General features: G+C 48.8%; 1 long non-coding RNA gene across 1 annotated transcript in view; it reads right to left on the bottom strand.

Annotated features, from left to right (window-relative positions):
• Nucleotides 1–406: 406 nt before the first annotated feature.
• Nucleotides 407–24,696, bottom strand: part of LOC142467716 (uncharacterized) — a 29,831-nt gene continuing 5,541 nt past the window's right edge. The window contains exon 3 of the long non-coding RNA XR_012788493.1: nt 407–1,439. This is a non-coding gene — a long non-coding RNA (uncharacterized LOC142467716). The remainder of the gene's footprint in view (nt 1,440–24,696) is intronic.

Here is a 24,696-nt window from a genome sequence, read left to right as displayed (position 1 = left end):
AGTTACACTACACACAGTTACATAGGTGAACAGGGTGTACATTATATACAAGACATTGCATGCACAGTTAAAGATAATACAGGTAGTCCTCATTATCCAACGTTTCACTTTACAACGAATGGCATATCCAACGCTTTACAATGCAACCCTAAGGGCCGTTATCCGACGCCTGAATGCGTTATCCGACGCTCACCGCCACTGATTAACATGGGACTCACTTTACAATGGTTTCACTATCCAGCGCTACTTCCAGAACGGATTCCGTTGGATAACCAAGGACCGCCTGTACAAGTTATAGGCGTATGTAACAGTTACTGTACAGATAATATGTTATGTGTGTATGTAACATTTACAGATAATATATATTATAGGCGTATGTAACAGTTACAGACCAGATACGAATGTGAGACAGCCTTAGTTATGAAAGAACTTAGACTGGTGGCGGCTGTGAGAGTCTCCGGTAGATTGTTCCAGTTTTGGGGTGCACGGTAGGAGAAGGAGGAGCGGCCGGATACTTTGTTGAACCTAGGGACCATGAACAGTCTCTTGGAGTCTGATCTCAGATGATAAGTGCTGCATGTGGTAGGGGTGAGGAGCTTGGTCAGATAGCTGGGTAGCTTGCCCAGAAAGTATTTGAAGGAAAGACAGGAAAGGTGAACTTTGCGCCTAGACTCAAGTGATGACCAATCTAGTTCTTTGAGCATTTCACAGTGATGTGTGTTGTAGTTGCATTGGAGGACAAAACGGCATATTGAGGTGTAGAGGGTATCAAGTTTGCTAAGGTGGGTTTGGGGTGCCGAGCCTTATATTAAGTCTCCATAGTCGATAATTGGCATTAGCATCTGCTGTGCGATACGCTTTCTGAACAGCAGATTTAGGGAGGATTTGTTCCCGTAAAGTACACCTACTTTGGCATAGGTTTTGGATGTCAGGGTATCAATGTGCAACCCAAATGTTAAAAGGGAGTCAAACCATATGCCCAAATATTTGAAACTAGTTACAGGGGCTAGGATAGTATTCGAGTTGGTTCTGATCTGGAGCTCATTCATTGGAAGCTTTTGAAATTTAGCCTTGGTCCCAATATATATGGAGCAATAGGAGGGGTTATAGAGAAGGATTATATCAGGCAATATGAGTTATAGGGAGGAGTTAGATGGGGTTATAGGTGTTATTGGGAGAGAAAGAAAGAAAGAATGATGTGAATAGCGCTAAAATAATAATAAGTGAGTGAACCCTAACAAGGGAAACAAAACCTTATAAGGGTACTAGGCTGCCTGGTGGAATCTGATAGCACAATCAGGATGGAACAATAGAACAAAAAGGGGTACCGGCGCCTCGAATGTCGAAATGGAGTATAGTCCTGGAAATTCCAGACAGAAGGATGAGTGTCCAAGGAGATGAACTGGCAATTCCTCAGTCTTTTAGGTAGTCAGATGTAGCTTCATCCGTGAAGAAAGCGATATGAAATGAAAAAAGAGAAATATAGTGCAACATAAGCTAACTCACAAGTGTCTATAATCCTGTTATTGGGAGAGGTTATATGGGCAATAGGAGGAGTTATAGGGAGGGGTTATATGGAGTAATAGAAGGAGATTTAAGGAGGGGTTATATGGAGCAATAGGAGGAGTTAGAGGGAGCGGTTATATGGAGCAATAGGAGGAGTTAGTGGGAGCAGGGATATGGAGCAATAGGCAGAGTTAGAGGGAGCAGGGATATGGAGCAATAGGCGGGGTTATAGGGAGCGGTTATATGGAGCAATGGGAGGAGTTATGGAGAGATAATACAACAAACGCTCTCTCTTCTTAATGTTATGTCTCATTCTGGCCCAACACTATTTCCATGCATATCAAAATACTATCACTCAACAGCTAAGCAGGCGGTTAACGCGTCCATTTAGGAAACTTGCGTCAAATGTAATAAACATGGAAAAAAACATCATTAAGTTTGCAGTCCCAAGGAGACAGCATATTAAATAGCTAATGTTTGCATGGTGAGACTGCCTAACACAAAGTCCCTGCGCTGTGCCAGCACTCCCCAATAAAAGGGCTGATAATCCTGCCACTTTGGCGCGGTTTCAGCGTGTCAGGTTTGGGAATGAAGTTACCCACACAGACAGTTTTTAGAGCTTCCAGCTGGCAATACAACCTTTTTGGCCACTCTGTGACACACTAAGCCTTTGATGAACTAAGCATTACACTTTTATAGAAATGTGCTTAATAGCAGTGGGCGTCTCACACAGGGACTGGGGTCTGAGGTCATTTCATCTTCAGGACTGGGGCTGTGTTTTTAACCTGTTTCTTTCATCTACTTGTTTGAATATAACGGGCAATACCTGCTAAAGGGGTACTGTGACCCCGACATACGCCCTTATATGACATACGCCCCTATTGTGTTCAGAGATTATTTGCCTTGCTTATTTTGCTCTGTTGTCTTAGCATCTTTTTGGCCATTCCTGTATTTTTGTGGGGCACACACCCAGCGTAGTAACCCGGAGGGATCTTTACCTCTGCATTCCTCTGTATAATAACCCCATCTGTCATTGTGAAAGTGTTACATGCCGCTTTGATTCTGTTAAAGCAGCAGTCCAAGCTGCCATTTTTTAAAATTATTATTTATTTCCACTTTAATATGTGCATCAATACAATCCACACAATAATAAGTAATTAGCTAAGTTGCCGATTGATCGGCAAAGATTTGGCTCAGGGGTTCACTAAATGGCTGTCGGTGCAGCAGAAGTGGACCAAAGATGTAAAGTTCTGTGGGGAAGATCATGTGACCAGGCAGTCACTAGATACAATTGGTGCACTGTTAGAGAGAGGGCAGGGCTCAAAAAGGGGTGTGCCTGAGCCTGTTTCAGAAGAGGAAGTGGATGTGACTTTGTAATTGGTTGCTATAGCAACAAAAATGTATCTTACATTATAATTAATTAAAAATGTAATTTATAGTTGTTTAAAATAAAAATGCTACAAGTATTTTCTCATAGTACAGAACTGATTTATTACAAAACACACATGTAGGATATTGCTTGTCTGCAGCTTTAAAGCTGAAGTTATTGCTGCTCTTTGTGTTGTAATAAAGTATTAAAAAAAAAAAAAAAACCCCAGCAGTAGCATTGGGCCGTTTCACCTGACGAATCTGGTGCGTTTGTGTGCGTCTCTTACCTCTCCTTTACATACAAACACATATTGCATACACTATGTCATTTTTATTTTGCTGATGCTTTTGTGGAAACCAACTACAGTCCTGCATGCTGAAGAGAAACTGCTTTGTTTGCCATGCTGAAGAGAACCTGCTTTGTTTGCCATGCTGAAGATAAGCTATTTTGTTTTGTCTGCTGAAGAGAAGCTATTTTGTTTTGTGTGCTGTATGTTTTTTAAGGCTAAATAAATAAGCTTTGTCAAGAGACCCCGCGTGTGTAGTTGCGTGTACCCTGCAACAGTGACCCATCTCTCGCCAGGATTCAGGGTGACCCATCTCTCGCCAGGATTCAGGGTGACCCCTCTCTCGCCAGGATTCAGGGTGACCCCTCTCTCGCCAGGATTCAGGGTGACCCATCTCTCGCCAGGATTCAGGGTGACCCCTCTCTCGCCAGGATTGAGGGTGACCCCTCTCTCGCCAGGATTGAGGGTGACCCATCTCTCGCCAGGATTCACGGTGACCCATCTCTCGCCAGGATTCAGGGTGACCCCTCTCTCGCCAGGATTCAGCGTGACCCATCTCTCGCCAGGATTCAGGGTGACCCCTCTCTCGCCAGGATTCAGGGTGACCCATCTCTCGCCAGGATTCAGGGTGACCCCTCTCTCGCCAGGATTCAGGGTGACCCATCTCTCGCCAGGATTCAGGGTGACCCCTCTCTCGCCAGGATTCAGGGTCACCCCTCTCTCGCCAGGATTCAGGGTGACCCCTCTCTCGCCAGGATTCAGGGTGACCCATCTCTCGCCAGGATTCAGGGTGACCCATCTCTCGCCAGGATTCAGGGTGACCCATCTCTCGCCAGGATTCAGGGTGACCCATCTCTCGCCAGGATCCAGGGTGACCCCTCTCTCGCCAGGATTCAGGGTGACCCCTCTCTCGCCAGGATTCAGGGTGACCCATCTCTCGCCAGGATTCAGGGTGACCCCTCTCTCGCCAGGGTTCAGGGTGACCCATCTCTCGCCAGGGTTCAGGGTGACCCATCTCTCGCCAGGATTTAGGGTGACCCCTCTCTCGCCAGGATTCAGGGTGACCCCTCTCTCGCCAGGATTCAGGGTGACCCCTCTCTCGCCAGGATTCAGGGTGACCCATCTCTCGCCAGGATTCAGGGTGACCCCTCTCTCGCCAGGATTCAGGGTCACCCCTCTCTCGCCAGGATTCAGGGTGACCCATCTCCCGCCAGGATTCAGGGTGACCCATCTCTCACCAGGATTCAGGGTGACCCATCTCTCGCCAGGATTCAGGGTGACCCATCTCTCGCCAGGATTCAGGGTGACCCATCTCTCACCAGGATTCAGGGTGACCCCTCTCTCGCCAGGATTCAGGGTGACCCCTCTCTCGCCAGGATTCAGGGTGACCCCTCCCTCGCCAGGATTCAGGGTGACCCCTCTCTCGCCAGGATTCAGGGTCACCCCTCTCTCGCCAGGATTCAGGGTGACCCATCTCTCGCCAGGATTCAGGGTGACCCATCTCTCGCCAGGATTCAGGGTGACCCATCTCTCGCCAGGATTCAGGGTGACCCATCTCTCGCCAGGATTCAGGGTGACCCCTCTCTCGCCAGGGTTCAGGGTGACCCATCTCTCGCCAGGATTCAGGGTGACCCATCTCTCGCCAGGATTCAGGGTGACCCCTCTCTCGCCAGGGTTCAGGGTGACCCATCTCTCGCCAGGATTTAGGGTGACCCCTCTCTCGCCAGGATTCAGGGTGACCCCTCTCTCGCCAGGATTCAGGGTGACCCCTCTCTCGCCAGGATTCAGGGTGACCCATCTCTCGCCAGGATTCAGGGTGACCCATCTCTCGCCAGGATTCAGGGTGACCCATCTCTCGCCAGGATTCAGGGTGACCCATCTCTCGCCTTGATTTAGGGTGACTGAAGACACAGATGTCAAGGTCCAAACCCCTAATTACTGAAGTCTCTAGTCCCGGGGTGCGCAAAGTGGGAATCCTAGATTTTTTGGGTGGGGGAGGGGGTGGGGAGGGGGCATGGGGGAGGGGCTATTACAGATGCCCTATGCCCAGATGCCCCCCAAAGCATTTTAAATAAATGACGGGGATCGCGTGAGGCCTCTGTAACTTTTACTTCCCTTCCCTTGGCAACGTGACGTCACATGACCCCGCGACGAGATTTGACGCCAGAGCCGTGCCGGGGGGGGAGGGGGGAGACATGGGGGCGCATGTAGGAACTTTGCGCACCCCTGCTCTAGTCTGACCATTGCCGACCCTGTAAGAGCGCGCTGCTGTAATAAGGCGTCTGCACATTACTTGTGACCAGCAGAGTCTCCTTCTTTCATCCAATATCCAGCTGCTAGCACCCAGCGCACCACCTACCTTCCCGGAAAAGCTTTGTTCCTATCCTCCCAGAGCAGGTGCAAAGAAAAGTCAGCTCACAAACGCACAATTTCCCTGCGTGGCGCCATGCACAGGTAGCAAATCATTTCTCCTAATTGATTCCCATCTGACAAGCTTCAAGCCTTGTACAACAATGCAAAAGTACAGCCACAGCTTTTAGCTACGGGCCAGGCCGCTGTAATGAGTTATTTGGGAAAATGCTTAGCAGGAACCGGCAGTGTAAACACACAGAGGCACCTACACAAAGGGCTCTTTCTAAGTCAATTTACTACCAAAATGGTCAGTCTGAGAGCTCAGTACGGGGCCCCCACTGCTGGGTTTAAATCTAAAGTGCTCTTACTTTACCATATAAAGACAACATTGCTAGAATTAACCTCATTAGAAGCAGCGAGGAGGGAATTACCCAGATTCAGCCCTGAATGGGTGACTCCTGAAAACAGCTGGGGCTCCCCCCACCCCCTTCTCCGGTGAATAGATCCAGTAATGCTTTCACCAAATGCTTTTACTCAGTTTGGTTTCGTTTTCCTTCCTGCGCATGTTAACCCCCTTCGGCGCGGCCAGGCAGTGACACGTGGCAGAGCGAGGCGTTGCCAGGTTACGTTAGTATAGGTCTACCCTAAAAACATAAACTGGAGTTGGCATAAAGCATTCAGCCATGTATAAGGGGCAGGCGGCTTCTCCAGAAAATCTGGACACAACGGTGAAAGGTGCGACACGCTCGAGACACATATACCTCTCTGTTCTCTGCTCCATGCTGTTTCCTCTCCTTGGCCCCACCCCCGGCTCCTGACACCTGCTCCTGATTGGCTGTATTACCAAGCAGCAGCCAATCAGGAAGAAGGAAGCTGCCCAGCCCCCTAGCAACAGCCCTGCTCTCTACCTGCTCTGGAGTAATCCCACGGCCCCTCAATCCGGCCAGGTCCCTATGTCCAGACTAATACCGGTATAAAAACACAAAAACACAGCGCACAACGCTCATACTGCAATAAAAATTATATTGACATAAACAATAAATAAGGTTAGTATTGTGCGTACATCAAGATGATTTTAAACAAGCATTTTCGGGATATTGTTACCCAAACACCACGTGGAAGCCGGATCAGATGTCCTCGCATGTGTGTGGAAGCTGGTTCCTTGGACACCGGTTCCTATTCAGGTAAGTATGGAGTCCCATATATTCCCATATACGAATCAACACGTTTGCAGCTCTCCCGTAGAATGCTGCTTCAAGCGGAGCTCCACGCCAGCTGATATCCTCTCTCTCCCCTCCGTTCAGACACTTCCGGGTTAGTGACGTCACCGCGGGGTTCTCGCCGATATTGGCGCCGATTTCACTGGGTCAGCTCGCCGTAGTGGGGCAATACAGTTGAAGGCAATACTGCTAGTAACTTTTCCAACGCGTTTCGAAACCTGTGGGTTTCTTCATCAGGGAATAATATGATGAAGAAACCCACGGGTTTCGAAACACGTTGGAAAAGTTACTAGCAGTATTGCCTTCAACTGTATTGTACCTTCAACTGTAATACCGGTATACACATACAGGCCCAGAGAGGTAATACCGGTATACACATACACGCCCAGAGAGGTAATACCGGTATACACATACACGCCCAGAGAGGTAATACCGGTATACACATACACGCCCAGAGAGGTAATACCGGTATACACATACATGTCCAGAGAGGTAATACCGGTATACACATACAGGCCCAGAGAGGTAATACCGGTATACACATACATGTCCAGAGAGGTAATACCGGTATACACATACACGCCCAGAGAGGTAATACCGGTATACACATACACGCCCAGAGAGGTAATACCGGTATACACATACACGCCCAGAGAGGTAATACCGGTATACACATACATGCCCAGAGAGGTAATACCGGTATACACATACACACCCACAGAGGTAATACCGGTATATACATACACGCCCAGAGAGGTAATACCGGTATACACATACACGCCCAGAGAGGTAATACCGGTATACACATACATGTCCAGAGAGGTAATACCGGTATACACATACATGTCCAGAGAGGTAATACCGCTATACACATACACGCCCAGAGAGGTAATACCGGTATACACATACACGCCCAGAGAGGTAATACCGGTATACACATACACGCCCAGAGAGGTAATACCGGTATACACATACATGCCCAGAGAGGTAATACCGGTATACACATACACACCCACAGAGGTAATACCGGTATATACATACACGCCCAGAGAGGTAATACCGGTATACACATACACGCCCAGAGAGGTAATACCGGTATACACATACATGCCCAGAGAGGTAATACCGGTATACACATACATGCCCAGAGAGGTAATACCGGTATACACGTACACGCCCAGAGAGGTAATACCAGTATACACATACACGCCCAGAGAGGTAATACCGGTATACACATACACGCCCAGAGAGGTAATATCGGTATACACATACACGCCCAGAGAGGTAATATCGGTATACACATACACGCCCAGAGAGGTAATACCAGTATACACATACACGCCCAGAAAGGTAATACCGGTATACACATACACGCCCCAAGAGAGGTAATACCGGTATACACATACACCCCCAGAGGTAGTACCGGTATACACATACATGTCCAGAGAGGTAATACCAGTATACACATACACGCCCAGAGAGGTAATACCGGTATACACATACATGTCCAGAGAGGTAATACCGGTATACACATACAGGCCCAGAGAGGTAATACCGGTATACACACACACGCCCAGAGAGGTAATACCGGTATACACATACACGCCCAGAGAGGTAATACCGGTATATACATACACACCCAGAGAGGTAATACCGGTATACACATACATGCCCAGAGAGGTAATACCGCTATACACATACACGCCCAGAGAGGTAATACCGGTATATACATACACACCCAGAGAGGTAATACCGGTATACACATACACGCCCAGAGAGGTAATATCGGTATACACATACACGCCCAGAGAGGTAATACCAGTATACACATACACGCCCAGAAAGGTAATACCGGTATACACATACACGCCCCAAGAGAGGTAATACCGGTATACACATACACCCCCAGAGGTAGTACCGGTATACACATACATGTCCAGAGAGGTAATACCAGTATACACATACACGCCCAGAGAGGTAATACCGGTATACACATACACGCCCAGAGGTAGTACCGGTATACACATACACGCCCAGAGAGGTAATACCGGTATACACATACACGCCCAGTATTTTACTGGACAGAATGTCCAAATACAGGACAGTCTGGCTCAGTACTGGACACCTGGCCGCCTTAGACCCATGTAGCACATTCTCAGCCAGTAAATACCCCAACAAACACACATAAGTATAATGATGGACATGCCCTCCAGGCAATGACTGGACCAAGGAAAGGACTGAGATGGACATATTCGGTCATCTATGTCATCAAGGGGCTGGACAGGACATTGATCACTGACGAAGATCACCGAGTATGGTCCTATAGTATTCCCCTTATGACAGAGACCCATATTCTGACATCTACGTCACCAAGGGGGTTGGACAGACCGGAGACTGCTTCTTCTCAGAGCTGATGGGGACAGGGACAGAGAGCTGCGCAGCTCCTCCACAAGGTCCCATCCAGAAGCTGGGACCGCCGCAGGGTTGATCCTCCTGAGCCTTTTGCTGTTTTTGGGGCTGCAGTCGGTGCAGCCGCACTGAAGAGAGTCAGTCTTACTACATCTGTAAGGTCAGACAACGAGATACACTCTTCTGCAACATACTCGGGCTAAGCAGCGAGATTTGCACCTTTCTGGAAAAGAGGATCCCTGACACAGTCGATGACACAGCTGTCCATGAGACGGTCATTTTATTTTCCAGCATGTACTATCCCTGGCTTATGGAGGTACTGGTGACCCCCATAGCCCACACCCCCAATACAGGTTCTGGGACACCTTGGCACTAACTGGGGTACCCCCCTTAACCTAGGGATTCCTGCAGCTACAGGGATACCTGTTCACCCCTGTGCTTCATTCACCTTTCTGAGCTATGCTGAAGCAGGGTACCCTAGTGGTGAGACGCGTTGAAACTCAACCCCTAGCAATCCCTGCTTTACTGCGCGCCCGGAAAGTTAAAAAAAACACAAAAAATACTTTTATTACAGGTAACACATGATAAAGATACAATGTTACTGGGCCCAAGAGCTAACTCTCTTGGACCCTTAAACACGGATCAGAGGTAACTAAAACCGGACTTCCAGTAACCTTTATTTGTGAGCCAGGTTACCCCCTACCGTCACAGGGGCATTCAGAGCAGGGTAAGGAAGTTTGGATAGCCGAGAGCCATAAAGGGCTCGCTTTGGCTAGCGTACGAGCAGTTATTGAAAGGGGAGACGTGGTGCTGAGTACCTACAGGTGCTGGAGAGTACATTCAGGCCACAGAGTGTGGAATGTATATAAAAGCCGACACACAGGGATAGCTACACTAAGCGTGATGCGTCTGCGCAGGGGCGCCAGGCTTAACGGTCTCGGGGAACAAAGTCCTGGGAGCAGACAGAAAGGGACTCTGTTATTGCAGGGAAGAATCCTTTTATAGCGTGCAGGGATGGCAGGGGTTAACGTGCTTTTTTTTTTAGCTATGAGGTGAGGTTTGCAGCAGCACTGGGCTACTACCCCAGGCAAGTCTCCCGCAAGCGGGCTCAGGCAGCGATATACCCTTACACCCGTTATTCTGCAAACAAAGGAGATTTAAGGAACTAGCCAAATCGTGTGCGGGATTCAAGTTAGCCAATCAGAGTCTGCGAGTACAGATCAGCTTTCACCGTGTGCACAGGTCTCCAAACACAGTGGCGCAGTTCAAAATGGGGTTTAAAAAACTGGCCAATCAGAGGAATGCAATGTTTTAAACGGGCAGCCAATGAAATTGGCTGCTTTCGGTGGCCCCCCCAGACAGAGACGCACGTGGAGAAGTTGGAACGAGCTCTCCAACAGAGCATCACCACACTTGTCACCAAGGAAGATACAAGGTGACCCGCCAAGCATTAGCGCAGTATGCTGGGGTTCAGCAGGGCATCTGACAATGATGTTGAGGTCCCCCATCAGCTGGTTGGGGGGAGAAAGTGCAGCGGGTGACTAGGACCTCAGTGTGTGCCAGCTGCCTCTGGCCTCCATTTTACCCACAATAGGAAACAGTGTAACGGGGACATAAAGTAAAAGTAACACGTGAAAATGCCCCAAGTTATACCACAATACCAGGATCACCCAACACTTCCCCGCATAACAGAACCAATGGCCTAGTGTGGCTGAAAAGAGGGTTATTCGCACACAAGACGGAGGAAGTAGGGGACACTCCATACACACTGTAGGGATAAGGGACTTTGGGTCAATGGTGAGGCTGGGCTTGACCTTTATTAGGGAGAGCCCTGCTGCTCTATTCTGTCAGAGGCGCCACGTGAATATAACACCTGCTGCTCTATTCTGTCAGAGGCGCCACGTGAATATAACAATGTGACAAGCCATGGTTCAGTGGTTTTATTCCCTTATGTGTCTTTATCTAATGGAAAAACAGAACTACCAATCCCAGGATTCGCAGACAAAGAAATACACATAAACAAACATGGAAGTTGAGTTGACGCCCAACAACGGACATTCGGACAAATCATTGGATCAGCCCAACGTCCAGACTTGCAACAATTCCTTAGTAAAAGAGTAGTATTGTATGTCTTTATTTACATAGCGCCAAAAGTGTACTCAGCGCTTCACAAAGAATACAGTACAGGGAATTATAATAATACAATAAGAGCAACAAAATCAGACAATAAGAAAGGAAATCCCTGCCCCGAAGAGCTTACAATCTAAGTGGTATGATGGGAGACTTACAGAGACAGCAGGTGAGGGAATAAGTACTGTAGTTGGCAGTGCTTGGACACAATGGGTGGTAGGAGTGACCGTGTGTGTGGGAGAATAGCCATGAGTGCAGCTTTTGGGATGTCTGATTTGTAGGGCGAGTTTTAAGGTTTGTCAGTATTAAATCGGAAGGTTAACACCATTTACAGGGGAAGAGGTGGCAGGGAGGCGTGGGTGAGAGAAGGTGCGTATGTCTGGGTTCAGGTTTAAGGGGAGATCCCCAGCAGCAGGAAGGAGTAGATTGAGGGTGTGAATAGAGGATTTGTGGGGAGTGTTTTTTATTGAGGGGTAAAGAAGTTGCTGGGAGAGAGGTGTATAAATAATGGGGCAGTGGGGAAGTTGGAGAGAACAGAGACGTTCACAAAGGAGTGAGGAAACAGAAAACAGAAAAAGCAACAGGGAGGGCAAAGTGAGATGCAGCAGGAGAGACTTCCCAGTTATTGGAGGATAGGAAGAGTACAATTTGTACAAATAATCACAACATTTAGAAAGTCACGTTCTCACAGTTGCAAAGTTGTTGTTGTTATGGTGCAGAGTCCAGATCTTCCTGTAATCTTCACCTCCAATTTCAACTCCAACATTAACTCCACATACACATTAAATGTGACACTTTGATGTGACACACAGCCACATGGCTCACAGCCAAGATAGACTGTCTTAAATACTCTGATCACATGCATTTGACCAACAATTAAGGGAGGGGTTTGCCTAATCAACTCACAGAAACATACCAAATAGCTAATTCAATTTTAAGTTCTGTTGCAGTTGACAGGAGATTTCAGCTCACAGAAACATACCACATTGTAGTGATTGCAAGAGGATGTTGTGGCATGAAACAGACCTGCCACATAACCCCGGGTCACAGTGCCAATGATTCAGGCCAGTCACCCTTTACATCGTACGCTTTTATACCAGCAATGCTGCAGCAGCAGAACAAATGGGAATTCACAACCAGGACTGGGCACGATCTCTTATGCAAGTGGAGTTAGGGTGGAGGACATATGGCGTGTTAGCGGTTTTCGGTGCTGCTGTACTGTATATCACGTGCCGTCAATGACCGTGTTTATGAAACCGGAGCGGAGGCGGAATAGTGCAAGTTAGTTATTTCCCGCTGTTCTCAGCGAGGCAGACAAGGGGTCTTCTTGACATCCAAGAGGGCCGGCAGAGTCCGTGAAATCGAGCGCAGAGACTCTTCCAACAAATCTGCAGCATCCCAGGCGGTAATGACATCCTCATAATGCTAATTTCTAACACGGAGGGCGTTTGGATGGAGCACAGAGGTATTGTGCTCAGGCTAATATTTGTGTTTCTGCTGCCAAGGCACTCAGAGTTAATCCTAAAACGTAAAAGTCGTTTGGTGAAAAGCAGCGAGTGTGACACAGAAAGCCCCGGGGAAGTGCGAGGAGAGGCTGCAGAAATGCACGCGGCCCACTCCTGGACAGAGGCACAATCAGCTTCATTTGCTTTTCTTAACCCTGTGTAGGGGCATGATAAATAGCATCGCAAAGCTGCTCGGGTGCCTTGTTGCTATAGCGACGCCAGTGGTTTATGATGAAGGTTTGTGGGTTGCGTGGGATTGTACTGTGCATGACCTGCAATGTTGCCTCCTTGTTGATGCTATCGGAGGTATCTCCAACCTGTGACTTTTAGCATCAATGTGGTTCAGTAACAAAGGCCCCTGACTGCAACACGGAGGCTAAACAAACAGCACCAGATTTACTCCAAGTCACAGTGTAAGTTATGGAAAGTTATTACTTTGATAAATCTGGGGCAATATTTTGTGACCCGCCACTTTTTTCAGCCAGATGGCTGACACATAATCCATATTGTATCAAGGTAATTGTAACACCTGTCCTATCCTCGTTCACGTCAGTTTGGGATTCAGAGAGTATCAATAAGATGAATGAGGGAGGAGGAATCAAGGTGAGGACTTTAACGTGATGTATCAAATTCTGCAACGCAGTCCTTTAACCCTTTCTGTGTTAAAATGGCCCAGCAATACTCATTGCTCCCCAGTACCTGGCATTTGCTTAACTCAGGGGCGGCCAATTCCAGTCATCAAGGGCCACCAACAGGTCACTTTTTCAGGATATCCCTGCTTCAGCACAGGTGGTGCAGTTGAAGAATGAGCCACCTGTGCTGAAGCAGGGATACCCTGAAAACCTGACCTGTTAGTGGGCCTTGAGGACTGGAGTTGGCCACCCCTGAGTTAACTTCTACACCCAGCACAATATTTTAAATGAAGTCTAAAACACTGCAGTATATTGGCGGCTGCACTGATGCTAACTGAATCCCTTGTAAAGAGAGACTGTTAATTTATTAAGCTAATTTTCACCCACTTAGGAGCGAGCTACCTGGGGAACACTAAGACGGAGCAATTAGCGGAGCTTTGTATTCTGTAATAATCACCAAACAGACTTAGAATTCACATCCGAAGGGCAGTATAATTTAGCAGATTATAAAGTCAGACGACTGCTTCTTCGTTCAACACGTTTGTTACATTTCACACAGTTATTAATGCGCGGGATAAACAGGACAGGGTTTTCTGCTTCACTTGTGTGTATACTTTGTACAAACCTATGTATACTTGGGGACCGCTGACTTCTCGTCTCCCAGAGCCGAGACACGTCAGGGAGGGACGGGTAGAGTTTACAAAAGTAAAACTGCAAACCTGGGGCAGACGGTGTGCTAAGAAATCACAACGCATTTGTCAAACGAAAAACTCTAAGGCGCCTATTCTATAAGCGTTCATAAAAAGAAAAACTATAAGGGACCTATTCTATAAGCGTTCATAAAAAGAAAAACTATAAGGGACCTATTCTATAAGCGTTCATAAAAAGAAAAACTATAAGGGACCTATTCTATAAGCGTTCATAAAAAGAAAAACTATAAGGGGCCTATTCTATAAGCGTTCATAAAAAGAAAAACTATAAGGGACCTATTCTATAAGCGTTCATAAAAAGAAAAACTATAAGGGACCTATTCTATAAGCGTTCATAAAAAGAAAAACTATAAGGGGCCTATTCTATAAGCGTTCATAAAAAGAAAAACTATAAGGGACCTATTCTATAAGCGTTCATAAAAAGAAAAACTATAAGGGACCTATTCTATAAGCGTTCATAAAAAGAAAAAACTACAAGGGGCCTATTCTATAAGCGTTCATAAAAAGAAAAACTATAAGGGGCCTATTCTATAAGCGTTCATAAAAAGAAAAACTATAAGGGGCCTATTCTATAAGCGTTCATAAAAAGAAAAACTATAAGGGGCCTATTCTATAAGCGTTCATAAAAAGAAAAACTATAAGGGACCTATTCTATAAGCGTTCATAAAAAGAAAAAACTATAAGGGGCCTATTCTATAAGCGTTCATAAAAAGAAAAACTATAAGGGGCCTATTCTATAAGCGTTCATAAAAAGAAAAACTATAAGGGGCCTATTCTATAAGCGTTCATAAAAAGAAAAACTATAAGGGGCCTATTCTATAAGCGTTCATAAAAAGAAAAAAGCGCCGGTCCGTTTTCGCCGCCTGTTTTTTGAGCGTTGCTAGCACGGTATCAGAAAGCCTCGATTACCTGTGATGGCAAAATTCCCAAAACGGGCGAGAAGCCGGCGGCGTGATGATCACCTCTCTCAAAAGGCCTCTCAAAAGGCCTCATTTGTTTTGGACGGCAGAGAGAGCCGCCTCCCCCTGCGCATATCTCGCCAGCGATCAAAAGTTTTTAATATAAATGTTATTACTAGTGTAGATGCGCAGGGGGGTCTCCGGAGCAGAACCGCATGGATTTCAGGTCCGGGGACCCCCTGCTTCCCGAGATACAGGCCCCGTTATGGGGTGCCGGTATCTCATATGCATTTTATTCCCACGGTCACGTGACTCGAGACATTTAAATGCATAGGAGATACCGGCACCCCATAACGGGGCCTGTATCTCGGGAAGCAGGGGGTCCCCAGACCTCAAATGAATGTGGTTCTGCTCCTAAGACCCCCTGCTCATCTACACTAGCATTAAAATTTATATTAAAACAGCTTCATTACCTCAGCACCCAGCCGCTAAGGCAATGAAGGGGTTACACTTCAATAGCCTGTTTCTTGGGGCAGAAGGAGTGGATGATGTGGGTAGTAGTTCCAGGGTGGGTGCTTAGGCCTGCCAGGTTGGTTGCGGGAGGAGTTAACCCCTTCACTACCATAGCGGTGGGAACCGCTATGGTAATGAAGGGGTTAACCAGTCCCGCTACCCCCCGGAAGGCCTAAACATCCATTCTTGGAGCTTCTACCCACTTCACCCACCCCCTCTACCCACAAGAAACAAAAATAAACACAACAACCCTACTACCCAAAATAATTACAGATGAAGAAAGAAGATAAAAGAAAGACGATTTTTTCAACCTGATGCTGGTCTTCAAGGTGGGTGGCGTTGGATTGCGGGTGATGAGGTCACAGTACGAGAGCTTGCAGATACGCTGGGATTTGGAGGGCAAAGACTTCTAAAGGTAAGTAAAATATTGAATGTATGAAATTGTTTTTTTTCTCCAGGTTTTTTTTATTGTATTTATTTATTTTTATGTATTTGTTTGCCCATTGACTGATAATGTATTAATCTGTGTCCCGTTAGGATAATAGCCTGGATAACAGTATCCATGTCTGGATAATAGTCGTTTTGCCCATTACTGTACTGTATGTACTGGGAGGGGTTGTTGGGGGTAGAGGAGGTGGGTAGTAGGGTTGTTGTGTTTTAAAATATTTATTGTGGGTAGCGAGGATGGGTGAAGGTGGCATTTGGCCCTAGGTGGGTGTTTATACCTACCGGGTGGGTAGCAGAAGGGGTTAACTCCACCCACAACCCCCCTGTAAGGCCTAAACACCCACCAAGGGCCAAATACCACCTTCACCCACAAGAAACATGGCAGTGGTATGAAACTGATGCAGGAAAAGTGCAAAAAAGTCCTCTCTCACCGCCTCACACCAGCCTCACTCCAACTTTTCCTGGCGGGAGGATTTTGGGAGAAACTCGCCATTCTAGAGCTGCGATAGGCCGTGATAAGCTAAACAAGGCTACTAGAATTGCATTGCATGTGGGGGGGATTAGGGGTTAGTAGCCCTTTACACAGGGAGGCTAGTGAATGTAGGGGGGCTTGGGGTCAGTAGCCGTTGATACAAGGGGGCCAGTGAATGTGGGGGGGATTAGGGGTCAGTAGCCATTGATACAGGGAGGCTAGTGAATGTGGGGGGGATTAGGGGTCAGTAGCAGTTGATACAGGGGGGCCAGTGAATGTGGGGGGGATTAGGGGTCAGTAGCTGTTGATACAGGGGGGCCAGTGAATGTGGGGGGATTAGGGGTCAGTAGCCGTTGATACAGGGGGCCAGTGAATGTGGGGGGCGGGGGGGGGGATTAGGGGTTAGTGATACAGGGAGGCCAGTGAATGTGGGGGGGGATTAGGGGTCAGTAGCCGTTGATACAGGGGGGCCAGTGAATGTGGGGGGGGATTAGGGGTCAGTAGCCGTTGATACAGGGGGGCCAGTGAATGTGGGAGGGATTAGGGGTCAGTAGCCGTTGATACAGGGGGGCCAGTGAATGTGGGGGGGGATTAGGGGTCAGTAGCCGTTGATACAGGGGGGCCAGTGAATGTGGGAGGGATTAGGGGTCAGTAGCCGTTGATACAGGGGGGCCAGTGAATGTGGGAGGGATTAGGGGTCAGTAGCCGTTGATACAGGGGGCCTGTGTCCTCTCTTGCAAAGCGTGATTCTGTAGTTGTGTTGTACAAGCGAGACATGCCTCTGCAAACACTTTCCCCTTTGAATTATCCTGATTTATAACGCGATGAAAACACAGATACAAGGCCTCCTCTGAAATGATCCCTCGGGTTCAATCTGCGAGACGTCCCATTGCAGGGCTTCCAGACAGCAGAACCAGCCTCAGACAGAGCCTGTTGCTGTGATCTGTGTGTTACAGGGACGGTTAAAGGGACAGTTCCCCATACTAATATATATATTTTTTTTACCTCTGTCCCCCTTTTTATTTTACGTGTAGGAAGTAAGGGGATCCCAGAGATAAACCGTCTCCCTTTCAGCTCTGGGATCCCCCTGCTTCCCAGGATCCCGCCCAGGGAAGGTGTTTCTGCACCCTCCATTCAGGTTTAAATCTTCCGCATCACGTGGGCCAATAGGACACTGCAACATCACGTGTAATGACTTCCTATTGGCTCCTGCGACGCGGAGGATTGGAACCTCAGCGCAGCACGTTCCCCGGTACGTATCTCAGGAGCCAGAGGTTCCCCGGGGCTGAAATAACCTCCAGAGACTACCTGCGTCCCAGTGCTCCGTGTATGTGACTCATGCCAGTGATATGTTTAATGGGTTAAACAGGCTAACTGCCCTTCTGCCAGTCATGGGGGTGTCCCCTAGCCCTCTGTTACCCTTTTCAGCTCTGGGGGTGGCCTGTCCCCAGGAGCAGAGAGAATGAGGGATAATGCTGATTGTTGGGTAATTATGTTCAGACTTACTGGAGTCAGGGTAAGGAAGTAGTCACAATAAAATAAATCTGTTCAAACACAAACCTTTATGTATGTACAGTATGTGTGTGTGTGTGTGTGTGTGTGTGTGTGTGTGTGTACGCACACAAGTACAAATATGTACGATGTACACACACACAGTAAGATATATATGTATTTATATATCAGGTGCGCAGATACAATGGGGTTAAGTATGTTCTTAAGAATGCAGCCACAATGTCGGTTAACACAAAAACACAAAGGTATCTATGATATATGAAACATTCGGAGCAATAAGAAAATGTCCTTATATGAAAAATCCTTATAGGAGAGGGGCTGATGGTGTATTTTGATAGATCAGACAATGTCCTGAACTTATTGCAATAAGCAATGGAAAATGTCAATGTAGCAGGAACATTAATACGTGTTGTATTGAGAAAGGAAATAATGACTTACTATGTTGCAAGCAATTAGTTGGTGTAAAATCTCATTACAGTGTTTGGATGTCCCTTTTTATCTGTGTCTCCGCCTCCGTACCCACAGATCGGTTACCTCTTACTGTGACTCCAACTGCACACAGGTAAAGCAGGTGTCTGTGGGGTACGGAGGCGGAGCCACAGATAAAACAGGACATACAAACACTCTAATGAGATTTTACACCAACAAATTGCTTGCAACATAGTAAGTCATTATTTCCTTTCTCAATACAACACGTATTAATGTTCCTGCTACATTGACATTTTTCATTGCTTATTGCAATAAGTTCAGGACATTGTCTGATCTATCAAAATACACCATCAGCCCCTCTCCTATAAGGATTTTTCATATGACATGTTCTTATTGCGCCAAATGTTTTATATATATATATATATATATATATATATATATATATATATATATATATATATATATATGTACCAGATGTGGTAAGCATAATTACCCAGGTAACACTTGTTAATGAAGCATTACCACTGTTTTCCTTGCAATAAATTTCGGTATTGCATTAACACATCACATTTCGGTAACAGATGCAATAATGTATGCTATGGTGTGTAAGCACACACACATATTTATAATTTACACACACCTATTTACAATGTATACACCCACACATCTATTTACTATGTATATACACACACACTTACTTACAATGTATATATATGCACACACACACACACACACACACACAAATGATACACACAGACATATTCAATGTACATGGCTTTAATTCAGTGGTTTATTCTCCATAAACACAACAGAATAATAAGCACACTGTCCCTTTAACGAAAAAACACAAACCATAAAATAAAACCCTACTCCCCTTGGGAGACTTACTACACCGCACAGGCCCTATCTACCTGCCTGGCCAGCTAAGCCAGTTACCAGCCCCAAAACTTACCCTCATGTAAGAGACATAATAACAGGGAATAATATAAAAGTCCTTATCTGACAGTTGGGGAACGCTGTCCCATGTGGGTCCAAGTAATCTCTCCAGTCACATCAGAGCTCCGCTTCCTCCTTAGGTCAGGAACACCGGTTCCGTGAGGCAGGGCTGTATCCAGCAGTTTGGTTAAGCCGGTGGCAATTCAGTTTCCTGCGTGTGATTCCCAGATGGTCCCAACACGCTGCTCCCTGCAAGCCTAGGGGCCAGATCAACCAGTATTCTCCTGGTTGGGGAGAAGCCTCTGCCCTCCTGTGGAAAAACAAGCTCTCTGTCTCTGGCAGGTTCCTGACTTTAAACCTCCTGTTCATTTAGGAGTTCTGGCTTAATTGGTTGCACCTGTAGCTAGCCTCTCCAGGAGGAATTTAACTGCCTGCATGCTGGAAAGCACACTTACAGCACTACTCCAGCATACAGAGATAGTGACTATATATATATATATATATATGTCACTATCTCTGTATGCTGGAGTAGTATATATATATAGTGATGCCCACATCATGTTGCAGTATCATTAAGTCCCAGAATAAGGCAAGAAACATTGTATTTCTCTACAGGGGGTTTATTTACAGGGTTAAAATCATACACCACCAGGCCCACTATCCCTTTAAGTCAAAACAAATCATAAAAATAACTCCTATTCCCTTTAAGGAAAACTAACTACACCGTAGCTTTAGCCCTTTCTAACGGCGCTGGCAAACTAAACTGGTGCCCAGCTTAAAACATGCCCCATCATATGCAACAACACAGTTTTCGGTACATTAATATGTTACTCAGCTCTTGGTCTGTTACTGTTGGGGCTCCAGGTAATTGCCTCCTGACCCTGCGAGATTTCAGAGAATCCCTCCTCCGTAGTTCCAAGGTTATGGATAGGACATCCCTGCTTCAGCACGGTCTCGCGTCCTGCCTTCCTTCTTCCCTGGGATTCAAACCCAGGCAGTCAGAGCAGACTCTGCGACCACCGTCCAGCGGGTCTAAGGGACGGTGCCAGCCTCTTTGCTGAGGAGTCCCTTCTCTCTCCCCCCCCCCCCTTTCTCTGGGTAAAGCAGTTTCTTTCAGAATGGCAGCTCTCTGTGTCTGCCTTAAAACACTTCCTTGTTCATTCAGGAGTCCAGCCATGTCGTCACGGGACCTGTCGCAGGGGGCGGAACCTTACGCCGATCCTCACAGAAAGAAACAAGAGAAGCTTGCAAGGGAAATTTCCCCTGTGCCTCAAAAGGAAAATGTTTCACCAGTGTATCCTGCTCGTGCTGATCTATAGATGTGAAACCTGGACCGTAACTGCAAATAGAATCCAGGAGCTTCGGACAACTCAAAGTATGGAGAGATGCATGCTGGGTAATACCCAAAGAGACAGGAAAAATAATGAATGGGTTTGGAAGCAAACAAAAGTCTGTGACATCACAAGGGGGAAGAAATGAAAATGGCGGTGGGCCGGACATATCGCAAGAAGAAATGACCATCTTTGGACAAAGATGGTAAACAACTGGATTCCAAGGGATATCAAAAGACCAGCTGGATGACCACAAGTAAGATGGGAGGATGAAATCAGAATATTTGTGTCAACGTGGAGTAGCGAGGCTGCGGAGGGTGAGGAGGACCGCGGCGACATAGTGGAAACAAGGGCAGACATTCCGGTGGTGGAAGTGGCAACAGAGGACGTCCTTGTTGAGCCGGTGGGAGCAGCGGAACACAGCACACAGCTGATGCCGGTGAGAGCCGGGGAACCTGTGACCTGAGCAGGAGCGTTACTATTGGACAGCCAGCTCCTCCCGGGCTGTCCAATAGTAATGCTCCTGCTCCGGGCACATGTTGTAACGCTTGCGCTGCCCACGAGCAAGACAGGACCCCATTACTGAGATGGGGAAGTAGCAAACCACACACCCGCAGCAGCGGAGCGTGCCTGGCAGGCGGATTGTCAAACGTAGCCGGGTCTGGGTTGGAGAGAATGGGTTAGTTGATACTTGCCAAGGTCTTGGAATGGAGAGGTCAGAATAGTCAAGTCCATTAGCTGTGGTCTGGGGTTGGAGAGGTCAGAATTGTGGAAGTCTGTATAGCCGTGGTCTAGGTTGGAGATATCCGCAGAGTCGAGGGTAAGCCGGGGTCGGAGCTAAGCTCTGTGGCACACTATAAGATTGCGCGTGCGTAAGCAGAGCTGGGGTGCGCGCATGCGCTGGTGCCAGGGCGGAGGTCTAAGCTAAGACAGGTAAGGAGGGAACACATCGCAAAGGACGTGTTCCCCGATTCCTTACACATGTTCCATGGCCCCACTGGCATCAGCTGTGTGCTGTGTGGCTCCCAGTGGTTCAACAAGGACATCTGCTGCCACCGCCACCAGGACGTCTCGATACAACACACACACACACACACACACACACACACACACACACACACACACACACACACACACACACACACACACACACACACACACACACACACACACACACACACACACACACACACACACACACACACATTATATGTATATATATATATATCAAAACAAACACACACACAAACAACTCCCCCCCTCCCATCCCCCCCACCAAATCTGCATCCCAAACGTCCCTGGATAAGTCCTTCTTTGCCAGTTGTCCTCTGATACCTGGAGCAGGTGGTGAGAATGTTAGTCGGAGCTCAGATACATGAGGTTCAGGACTCTCTGGACACAGGAGAAGCCTCTGGGGATGAGCAACATGAAAGCTGTTTAACTAGCATCGACTTTCCAGGCTCTGAAAAGAGAATCACTAAATATCTACTAGGGAGTGTATCCTCGGATTAGCAAACGGCATGAGAAAAGCCGGGCTTAACCGCTACACTGCCAGGAAGGACAGGAACATATTGCAGCTTTCAAATTATGCAACAAATAAAGACTGAAGATACTAAACCTGAATAAAGTCGATTTTCCCCTAATAAACACACAAAATCCCCGCAAGCTCAAGAAACCCCAAAACGCATCACTATATATATATATATATATATATATATATATATATATATATATATATATATATATATATATATATATCAAAAGGAATGCTACTGAGCGTGGCCAAATGTATACAACAAAAGACAGAAAAGTCCAATGCTACATCCAATGTGACAAAAATACACAGTCAAATCTTATACTATATTAGTGAAAGCACTGTATGCCTGCCTGCCTGCCTGCCTGCCTGGATGTCCGGTGTCCCTAGGGGAAATCTCATTGGTCCCTTGGCCCGCCCCCGCACACCTCTCATTGGCCTGAGGCGGAGTGACGGGCCAAAGGACACACAGGGACACACACACACACAGGGACACACACACAGGGACACACACAGGGACACACACACACACACAGGGACACACACACACACACACACACACACACACACACACACACACAGGGACACACACACACACACACACACACACACACAGGGACACACACACACACACACACAGGGACACACACACACACACACACACACACACACACACACACACACACAGGGACACACACACACACAGGGACACACACACACACACACACAGTGACAGACACACACACACACACACACACAGTGACACACACACACAGGGACACAGGGACACAGGGACACACACACACACAGTGACAGACACACACACAATGACAGACACACACACAGTGACACACACACACAGTGACACACACACACACACACACACACACACACACACACACACACACACACACACACACACACACACACACACCACACTGTTACATACATTAGCGGGGCTCACAGTTAGCAGCACCCGCGCGCACCTCCTCCTCTCCCCGTGTCTCCCGCGCTTTCACCCCGACCCCCCCCTCCCCCGGCGCAGCTACATTCAGCGGGACACACACACACTATTATTACCCCTTCAGCGACCCCCCCCCCACCCACCCAGTGTCAGCGGCCGTGCGAGACCCCCCCTCTATATCTCCCACCTCTCCCCCCCCCCCCACACATATACATGCCCCCCCCTCCCCGGCGCTACAACTCACCCCTCCCCGGCGGGGGAACAGCCAGTGGCCAGGCAGGCTGCCTCGCGGCGCCGAGTGCCCAAGATGGCGGCGCCCGGGACACAGCGGGGGAGCGGCCACAACACACTGCCTCCCGCCTCAGATCCACGTGGGACCTGCCGGATGGGTGAGTGAGCGGCCTTCACCTCCCCCTCACCCCCCCTTCACCTCCCCTCCACCCCCCCTTCACCTCCCCTCCACCCCCCCTCCCCTCCAGTGTCAGTGTCTCCCCGATACCCCCCCTACCCCCCCCCCCCGGCGCCGCTACAGTCAGCGGGGGGGCGAGCGAGCGCCCGGGACACAGCGGGGGAGCAGCCACAACACGCTGCCTCCCGCCTCAGATCCACGTGGGACCTGCCGGACGGGTGAGTGAGCGGCCTTCACCTCCCCTCACCCCCCATCACCTCCCCTCACCCCCTTTCACCTCCCCTCACTCCACTTCTCCCTTCCACCCCCCTTCACCTCCCCATTTACCTCCACCTCCCCTCCACCCCCCCTTCACCACCTCCCCTCCACCCCCCCCTTCACCTCCCCTCCACCCCCCCCCTTCACCTCCCTTCCACCCCCCCCTTCACCTCCCTTCCACTCCCCCCCCTCCACCCCCCTTCACCTCCCCTCCACCCCCCCACCTTCACCTCCCCTCCACCCCCCCACCTTCACCTCCCCTCCACCCCCCCTTCACCTCCCCTCCACCCCCCCTTCCCACCGCCTCCCCCCCCTTCCCACCGCCTCCCCCCCCCTTCCCACCACCTCCCCCCCCCTTCCCACCGCCTCCCCTCCACCTTCCCACCGACCCCCCCCCTTCCCACCGCCTCCCCCCTTCCCCCCCTTCCCACCGCCTCCCCCCTTCCCCCCCTTCCCACCGCCTCCCCCCACCCCTTCCCACCGCCTCCCCCCACCCCTTCCCACCGCCTCCCCCCACCCCTTCCCACCGCCTCCCCCCCTTCCTACCGCCTCCCACCCCCCCTTCCCACCGCCTCCCCCTTCCTTCCCACCGCCTCCCTCCCCCCCTTCCCACCGCCTCCCTCCCCCCCTTCCCACCACCTCCCCCCCCTTCCCACCGCCTCCCACCCCCCGCCTTCCCACCTCCTCCCACCCCCGCCTTCCCACCGCCTCCCACCCCCCGCCTTCCCTCCGCCTCCCCCTTCCCACCTCTTCCCCCTTCCCACCACCTCACCCCTCCCCCCCTTCCCACCACCTCCCCCCTTCCCACCACCTCCACCCTCCCCCCCTTCCCACCTCCTCCCCCTTCCCACCACCTTCCCCCTCCTCCCCCTT

This window comes from Ascaphus truei, chromosome 16 (genome assembly GCF_040206685.1).
Source record: "Ascaphus truei isolate aAscTru1 chromosome 16, aAscTru1.hap1, whole genome shotgun sequence".
Lineage (NCBI taxonomy): Eukaryota > Metazoa > Chordata > Amphibia > Anura > Ascaphidae > Ascaphus > Ascaphus truei.
This window is presented reverse-complemented; position numbering and strand designations above follow the sequence as displayed.